The sequence below is a fragment of the Pundamilia nyererei genome, unplaced genomic scaffold (genome assembly GCF_000239375.1).
Source record: "Pundamilia nyererei isolate P.nyererei 1_Seehausen unplaced genomic scaffold, PunNye1.0 scaffold00059, whole genome shotgun sequence".
Taxonomy (NCBI): domain Eukaryota; kingdom Metazoa; phylum Chordata; class Actinopteri; order Cichliformes; family Cichlidae; genus Pundamilia; species Pundamilia nyererei.
This window is the reverse complement of record NW_005187460.1, coordinates 1059335-1067824: the sequence shown is the minus strand read 5'-3', so window position 1 is coordinate 1067824 and position 8490 is coordinate 1059335.

Genomic DNA, 8490 nt, shown 5'->3' with positions numbered 1-8490 from the left:
TATATATATATATATATATATATATATAATTGTTTTTGTGTAGAAGTGCCCTTCTTTATTTCCCCCTTCTCCACATTAGTGCTTGTTTTCTTTATAATGTGGACAGGATTGATGAATTATGAGTGTAGTTTTGAGTTAGAATAGTGATGAATTTTGCACTTTTCCTTTATTTTGAAAGTTGAAACTGCTGCCTGTCAATTTCTTGATTTTGCCCCCCCACACACACACACACAGACACACACAGACCCACACACCTCTGTTGTCACAAATCTTTCAGTTGTGTGGTAAGTGTGACAGACTGTGCGAAATCTGTAGGAAGTAAAAGGTTATTGTTGCGTAATGGCACAGAAAGCTCTTTGGATTTAAGCAATATGAATTTCTGTACACAATAGAAACATAGCCTACAAATTAAGTTCACCGCCACACAAAAAAACCAGAGTTGAGTGATTTCATTCGCTCTCTGGTTTCACAGGCGAACGTAAGCAGGCGCGGTGTAACTTTTACCTGCTGATTGGTGGCCATTTGCCGCATATCTGATTTCCTGCTTGCGACCTCAACGTAGATAAGAAAGACAAAGAAAGTGATGGAGAGCAAGTGAGAGACGCAAAGGTTAAAGAGGTTTATTTGATAGGTGAAGGAATGAGTCACAGAACACAAATGCACAGGTCTTCTTTTTTTTCCAAAACAAGTTTTATTTTTCCAAAAAAGATTCAAATATACTTAAACAGACTTAATTAATTGATATATTTTTTCATTTTCATAGATCACGGTACAAAAAACAAAGAAAGAAACCCTAAAAATACAGTTTAAAAAATTTCTAACATTTCTAATACATTATAAGCTTTTATGGTTATATGCTTTTAAAGGTCTGTGTATGTCATGAAAAAGAGCTGCATAACTAAAGAAAACACGCTGGTGTTAATGTTGTTATTAAACTGACATTAAAGTGTGTGTGTTTGTGTGTGTGTGAGAGAGAAAGAGTGTGGAAATGAGAACAGTCCCCTGTTCCTGCTGAACTGAGCCAGCCGACGTCACACACTGATTATCAGCACAGCAGGCACAGGAGACCGACCCAGCGGGGGGGTGAGGAGGAGGGGACAGAGGTGGTCACACACACATAAACACAGACACACAACAACGAGCCAAACAGATACTGATGCTCATGCAGAAATCAACAGGTAGAAGTGAAACTAAACACACACACACACACACCAGAGAGAGCCTGGCAGCCAGCAATACACCCGACAACACAAGATGACATATTGCCCGCCCAACAGGAACGGGAGCAGCCTTCGACACTAATGAGACGCCTGACATTTATCAGGCTCTGACACACTGAGACCGAACAATTTCGGCTAATTCACCAGATTAGCTGTTTTTGCCAGGCACTCGCTCATAATGGAGTGCGATACCTGTTCCCATGCATCCCACTCAGCCACATCACAGTGCCGACTTGTAACACTACTGAGTCATCCATGGAGTACTCCCGCACGCGCGTGCGCACACACAGCCTCCGACACATGTTGCCAATTTAGCAACGATCAGGAAAGCTCGTAAAAATAAAGTCAAAGGATCAATCTGGCTGTTGAGGAGTAGGACGTATTTGCCTTGTTACCGGCAACGTGATGCTTTCTAGTAGCGGGCAGTGGATCGATTCAAATATTGATAGTATCGATACCAATACTGGTGTTGGTATCAGATGGATACTAGCACAATTGGACCGATACTCTTCTATCCTTATGTTCAGTACGTAGCACATTTAAAGGACAGAAGCTGATCCAGAGTGCTTTAGAGACAGCCACATGAAACGCTGATTTGTTGTACTGAGTAATTATTGTGGTAATTCATCTCATAAGTCATGACACACTCCCCTACATAAGCTGCATTTATCAGTTAAAAGTAGCAGCATTGATAATTCTGGCTCTGTATTTTGGTATCGGATCGATACCAAAATTTGCAGTATGGCACAGCATTTGCTGTCATTTAGGTGAAATTGGTTTTTTTGACACTTCCTTTGATGGGTGCTGGGTTTGTGTGGCAGACTTTCTGAAAAGCTTCCTTTAAGGAAAAATAGACTCACTGAGTTTTCTGCTCAAGTTCCCATAAACCGCTTGAGAAAGCAGGGCGTCGATGAGATAACAGAAAAAAATGGGCGATGGTGTGACAGATAAAGAGCTTTTTTGCTTTGTTGTTGTTGGGTTCAAGTGCCAAAGAAGGTCACAGGTTCTTAAGTAAATCATCGAACAGGCGGCTAGATCCGCATTTTATATAAAAAAGCAGATTTTTGTTGGGAGGATATAGTCATGGGACGAGATCATGCTCATGTGAAGCCTGGTGTTGATGTGGAGAGCGGTGTTTTTGATGCAGTGCGGCCCCTCCCTGACCTTTACTCCTCTCCCTTGTCCCCTGCAGGCTGCAGCCCTGTGGCGGCAGAACTTAACCACTGTGAACATGGCAGACACTCACTGTTCACATGTGGGTTAAGTCCTGCTGCCGCACAGCCAGGCTTCGACGGGCATCTGTTTGTGACACAGAAAGGAGACGTTTCTATGTGTGTATGCAAATGAGTGACTGTGTATGAGTTGGCAAATTGGCGCGCGTGCGACGAAGAGGCTGCTTTCTTCGTGTCAGCCATTGGAAATCCCTGGCAATGTGATTCAGTCCTCTAGTTAAAAAAAAATCACTCTGCCAGGAATTCCCCTGGCCAACAGATAGAGCTGGACAGTCTGTGGTGGAAAGAAGACTTCAAAGCATGTGCAGTAATAAATACCACAATAAGACTCGAGCATCACTGTCACCTTTTTAAGCAGCAGCTCCCTTCTTCTTTAACCCCCCCAATACACATAGAGAGCAGTCTGGCTCTGTCACATGTTTGTCATTCGCAGGTCAGTCACTGCATTTTCTCAACCCTGTGTGCACTGTACGTGGTCCTTGTCAACTCCCAGACTTCCCGTGGCCTCTTATAAAAATAGCTTTTCAATGACAGAATGGAGAATTAGGTTAGAAGGAAGTGGCCACTCGAATGGCACTGCCTTTAACAGACGCTTACCCTGCACCCTTTATCTGTGCCCCTTGTGAACAGGGGAAAACCAAAGACAAAACAAAATGAGAAAAAGAGCACTGGAGCATGTTTCCTCTGCTGCTAAGTTACAGCAAAATCTCTTAAGAAATTGTTAGGGATTTTCATGTTGCATAGAGAACCTTTGCTTTTATACATTGTGAAAACATAAAGTCTGATCCTGCGTATTCCTTAAAAGAAAAAAAAGAAGAAGAGAAGCACACACAGCCATCCCGCCCCGGAGCACAACATAATGCTGTGAATTCCTTTTGGTTGAATTTCACTTGTCTGGACAGGATAAACTTTATTTAATGAACACCATTCCAGTCTCCAGATCCCGGCTGATCCGCTCATTTTGCCGCCCTCCTTTGAGTTGCTCTTATTTTCAGCAGCTTGAATATTTTGCTGTGTACAAGGTATGAGTCAGTGGGAACTCCAGACTCTAAATAAGCTTTAGCTGGCTCTCTGTTGTCGCTTTGGGGCAGTGGCCGGGAAATGTTATCACTAAACCGGGCACGTCTGTTTCACAAATCTAGTGTTTAGACAGAGCTTCCATAAATAGAACGCAAACTTTTTCCAGTCCAGTTGTGAGCATCGTTTCGTTTTGAGCTAAAAGCAGCATCTCATGTGGAAGCTTTCCAGTTTTCACCAGGCCAAAGTGAGGTTCAGTGTTTGGGTGCTACTGGGAAGAAAACAGAATAGCATTGTCTGTTCTCGCTAACTTTCAAAATCAACTTTTTTGACTCTACAGTAAACTAAAGTGTACATTTACATTGCCTTCGGGACAGTTTTTTTAATCGCTCGGTTAACAGAAAACCAAAATGTCGACATAAAAATGTACCCAGTGCGGCCCGTTTTAGATCCCAGTTGTACGTCTTCTTAATTTCCTTTCTGTTTTACGAGTTGCGCTTTTTAAAGCCTAGGCCGGTCTCCACACGGTCACAACAAGATGCTGTCAAGAAAGAAGGTAAATTAAGGTCTTGGCATCCATCAAAGACGCGACAACTGCTCCCTTTACCTCCTACCCGCCTTTAACCTTAAACCCTTTATACCGCCATCTCTTTTCATCCTGGTGTGTTATTTTCTCTGCCTTTTCATCTTTTCCATCGGTTTCTCGCTCCCCCCCCCACTCGAACCCGCAGCCCGTTAATGTTCATGAGCTCATTCCTTCCCCTGTAATGACGGCATTCTGGTTGACGCACGCTGTCCAACACCTCACCTCAAACACTCTCTGCGAGGATCTCACATTCGCCTTGTTTTTTTGTTTTTTTGGGGGGGACGATACAGGCGGCCCTCCTGCTACTGGCTTCTCATACTGGATGTTTATTATCATTAGAAATAACAAGTATGTGGCATATAGGCTGCATCTTACTGGTAGCTCGCAACCGTGGCAACTTGTTGCACCTCGACGGAGGCGTAGGGTTGGAAAATGAGCATCACCGAGTGATGCCTGCCAGCAGATGTACTCTAGTGAAATTAAAGTGTTTTTAGAGAGCATGTCTTCGTGGATTATGGCCTCATGTGTGGGTTCTTTGATGGTTTCGTGGTGCGTATGTGTGTTTATTGTTCATGCACACGACGTATGGCGGCCCAAGTGCAGACGTGGCCACTGGCTGTTTTCTCAGATCGTCGGCTCGAGTTCAGAATTGACATTGCCGTTTACACAAGGGCACACAGTTAAGTGGAAAAGCCTCTGCTGGGACAGCTGGATCTCAAACCCTTGTTGTTTCAACACATATCTTCTCTCTGCCCGTGTCCTTGTGTGCGCATTGCACAGAAATGCACACACGCTCCGCAGGCCAAGCGCAATCTACCGAACTCTCCACACACACACGCAATATGTTCACTATCACTAAGCAAACACAGTGATGTCAGTGGCAAACGTGTGGTTCGCGTAAGCTGGTTTTCACTCTTTCTCATAAACTGTGAATAGTAAAAATACCAAGCTGACATCATTCGCACCTCCAGGCTGTGGACCGCTTAACAGAGCAAACAGTGAGCAGTACGATTCCCAGGCTCGTGCATGTCATTAAGAATTGTTTCTCAAAGCCGAGCACAAGTCATTTATGTTTCCACTGATTTTCACAGGGGCCAGATGAAGCTGTTTCCAGCCACAGCTTCATCTTTCTCTGTAAATGCTATAAGTTCAAGACATGAAGTCACAATTGTTACAGTAACATGTTAATTCCCTTCTTACGGTGTAAATTTGCCACGTCTGCTTTCCATAATTGCTATCTTCTCTGTTACGCCTATTAAACTCACTCCTGGGAAGAAAAGGTGGAAAAGCCTAAAAACGGTTAAATGATGAGGAGCGAGCAGCTGACACATCAAAAGAAAAAAAATTATCCAGATTCAAGGCTGCATTTTTAATCCGCCAGAAAATCAACCACAGGATCAACCAAACTGCAGTCGAAACGGCAAAGCCCGCCAACTAAAACACAACGCAGCACCACACCTTAACTTGCTTTCTACCAGACAGGGTCTGTCTGGGTATGTGTGCGCATGTGATTGTATTTGTTTCATGTTACGTGCGAGGGTGTAATCATTGCTGAGGCTGTGACATTTAGTGACATTCAAACAAGAGCCCAGGCCTCTACTATGGGCCTTCTATGTTGCAGTTTCCCAAATTAAAGGCGACCATTCATTGGCTGGCCTGGAATCAATGGAACGCGCCACATGTGGGACATTAGTCTGAGAAGTAAAAAAGAAGTATTTCCAGCTCCTTTTTTTTTTAAAGGGAAAAGCTCAAAGTCTCTTTGGGCTGTAAAGCTAGCCTCAGCAGTGAAGAGCCCAGCCCAAGCCCGTGGTCCACTCCCTGTAGCCCAGTGCGTGTAATCCTATCCTCAGCCTGATTCATTGCCAAACACCCTTACCACCACCACCAGCCCTGTACTTAGAGTACAGCTGCCCTGCTGCCACTGAACCACACATGCACAAGTGGATGCTGAAGCTGCACACACACACACACACTTTTATTCCACTACGCCACGGTTTCCTGAGCCTGGGCCCATTCCTACAGATTGCTGCCGGGCACACCCACCCACTCAAACCACCCCACCAAAGCCAAGGCTTGAGGGTTAGATCCCCACATTCTTCTGCTCCTCCCATCCTTTCTCACCATCCATCCATCACCCCATTTTTCCACCTTCTCAAAGCAGAAGGCAAAATAACAACACATTTGACCCGTGCCTTCTCTTTCCCATGTCATTTGGCATGGAGGTTATCTGAAGTCACAGCCAGACGCATACGGAGCAAAGTGATAGACGCCACTGTCGGGGCTAAATTAATACCACTTTATCTTATCCTTCTTCTTTAGGTCAACCTCACTTTTACCTCCTTCAGTTCCATTTTTGCCTTCCGCTACTCAGTTTGGTCTATACCAACACCCCCCGACACACACACACACACACACACACACACAGACACACACACACACACACACACAGACACACACACACACACACACACACACACACCAGACAGGACGGCAAACAGGAAGACAGAGAGCCAGCCCTGAAATGCAGCTCAAAGTGGGTTAGCTACAGTAGCCACTGGATTCCCTTCCTTTCATGGAGGTTTGGGAGCTCGCAGACTTACGGGGCCCCTGAACAATGAGAGGAATGTTTGAGCGGCTCCGGCCTCAACACTGCCATTACGCCTCTCAGGCTTTTTATGACCTCACTTAGCGCTCCGTGCTGCCAGCAACACCCCAAGGAGAAGCACACAGACTGACAGACATGACGACAAGCAGATGACACACATGGGCAGACAGATGACAAACATACTGTATAAGCAGAAAGCTGTATGGAAACAGGTGGAGGCGAAACAATTATGCCTGAAATCACTCAAACGGGGGGGTGGTACATAACCTTTAAATTAACAAGCGAGTTAGGCAGCGAGGAATGAAACCATCCCATTCAATGGCACTGTATTCATCTGACCTTTGTAATGGAGCCGGTCCACAGTGGCAGACCTCATAACGGGGCAATATTCCAGTGCCAACAACACAGTACATTTGAACAGCAGGCAGACTTTTACTCCGACTCTGTGTGAACGTCCCGTCCTGATCAACAGGTTGCAGGAACTGCTGAATTGCCCCTCTGTGGAAGACCAGAGGTTTAAAAAAAAAAAAAAAGTCAGAGGAAGGTACACAGTGTTCATGGATCATAAAGTCATAAAAGTAATAATCATGTCCTGAGAAGAGGCAAACCCACTGCTGTACCTACCTGAGACAACAGTTTTTACTCCTTTTCCTCTCCCTCTTGTTCTTCACGCTCTTCAATGTCACACTCTAAAAGTTGACCTTCACAGTCCCCATCCCATCTCCCGTCTCTCTCGCAACGTCTCCGCGTCTCCCACTCTTTGTCCTTTTTTCCTTGTCAGTCCGTTCCTGCTTTGGCCGTGCAGACAGGAGTGTGTGTGAACGCGAGTGTGTCTGGGAGCCAGACGGGGTGAGAGTAAGCAAGTAGGCGGGCTCAGCCTAGCAGAGGGGATTCCTTTATGACGATGTCAGAGGAGAGGAACACTCCCCTTCTCTCTCTCTCTCCTCTCCTCCCCCCTTTGCCTCCCTACCTCTCCTCCCCTGTGCATGGCCGAAGCTGCTGGTAGAACACAGGAAAGGGGGCAGGGAGATAATTGGCTGCACAGCTGCTAATAAATGAGCAAGGGCTGTTTGTGTCAGTAGCAGACAGGAAGAAGCTAAATGTACACTGAGACGAGTTTGCTACTTTTGCCCATTTATGTCAATTTAGGAAAAAAGAGTGCATGTCTATACTCATCCCCATATAAGCAGATATTAACCATATTAACCGAAAAAAAGAAATTAAATATAAAGAAATAAAAGAAAGTTAAATGTGACATTAATGAGGTTAGACACACTTGTTAAAAAGTCTTTAAACTGAGTGTTTAAAAGTCAGATCAAAGCCGTGCATGTTGTGGATTTCAGATCAGAGACGTCAAAGCTGAAAAAGTGTCTGTTGAGGTCATAAAACTATTAACCCTGAGGCACTAAACAGATTTTATGGAGGATCACAGCAATCTTAGCAAATGGCAAAACATGGCTGATATTTTTCCCTCCCCTACACGCTCCATTTGGTACATAAAGATCAAACTGAGAGAGATCTTTGGATCAGCAATTACGACACGTCAGATAATCAATGAAGCATTGAAAAACGACTTAAATCACTCATGCTGGCTTACAATCTGTTTAAAATCATTGTCTTTGTAACTTTCGGGTCTTTGGAAGCGTTTGATTTTCATCTCCACCTGTCAAGCGTAGGACCCCCACCCCACCCAACCAACCCTCCAGGCAACACTGGGGCAGTAACATGAGCTTCTGAGAGGGGCTATTAGAAGCTTTACAACTTCCCCTGAAGCCTTTGGGTGTGTGTGCGTGAGAGTAGCAAAGTCCTGTACAGAGAGCCACGCCCCTG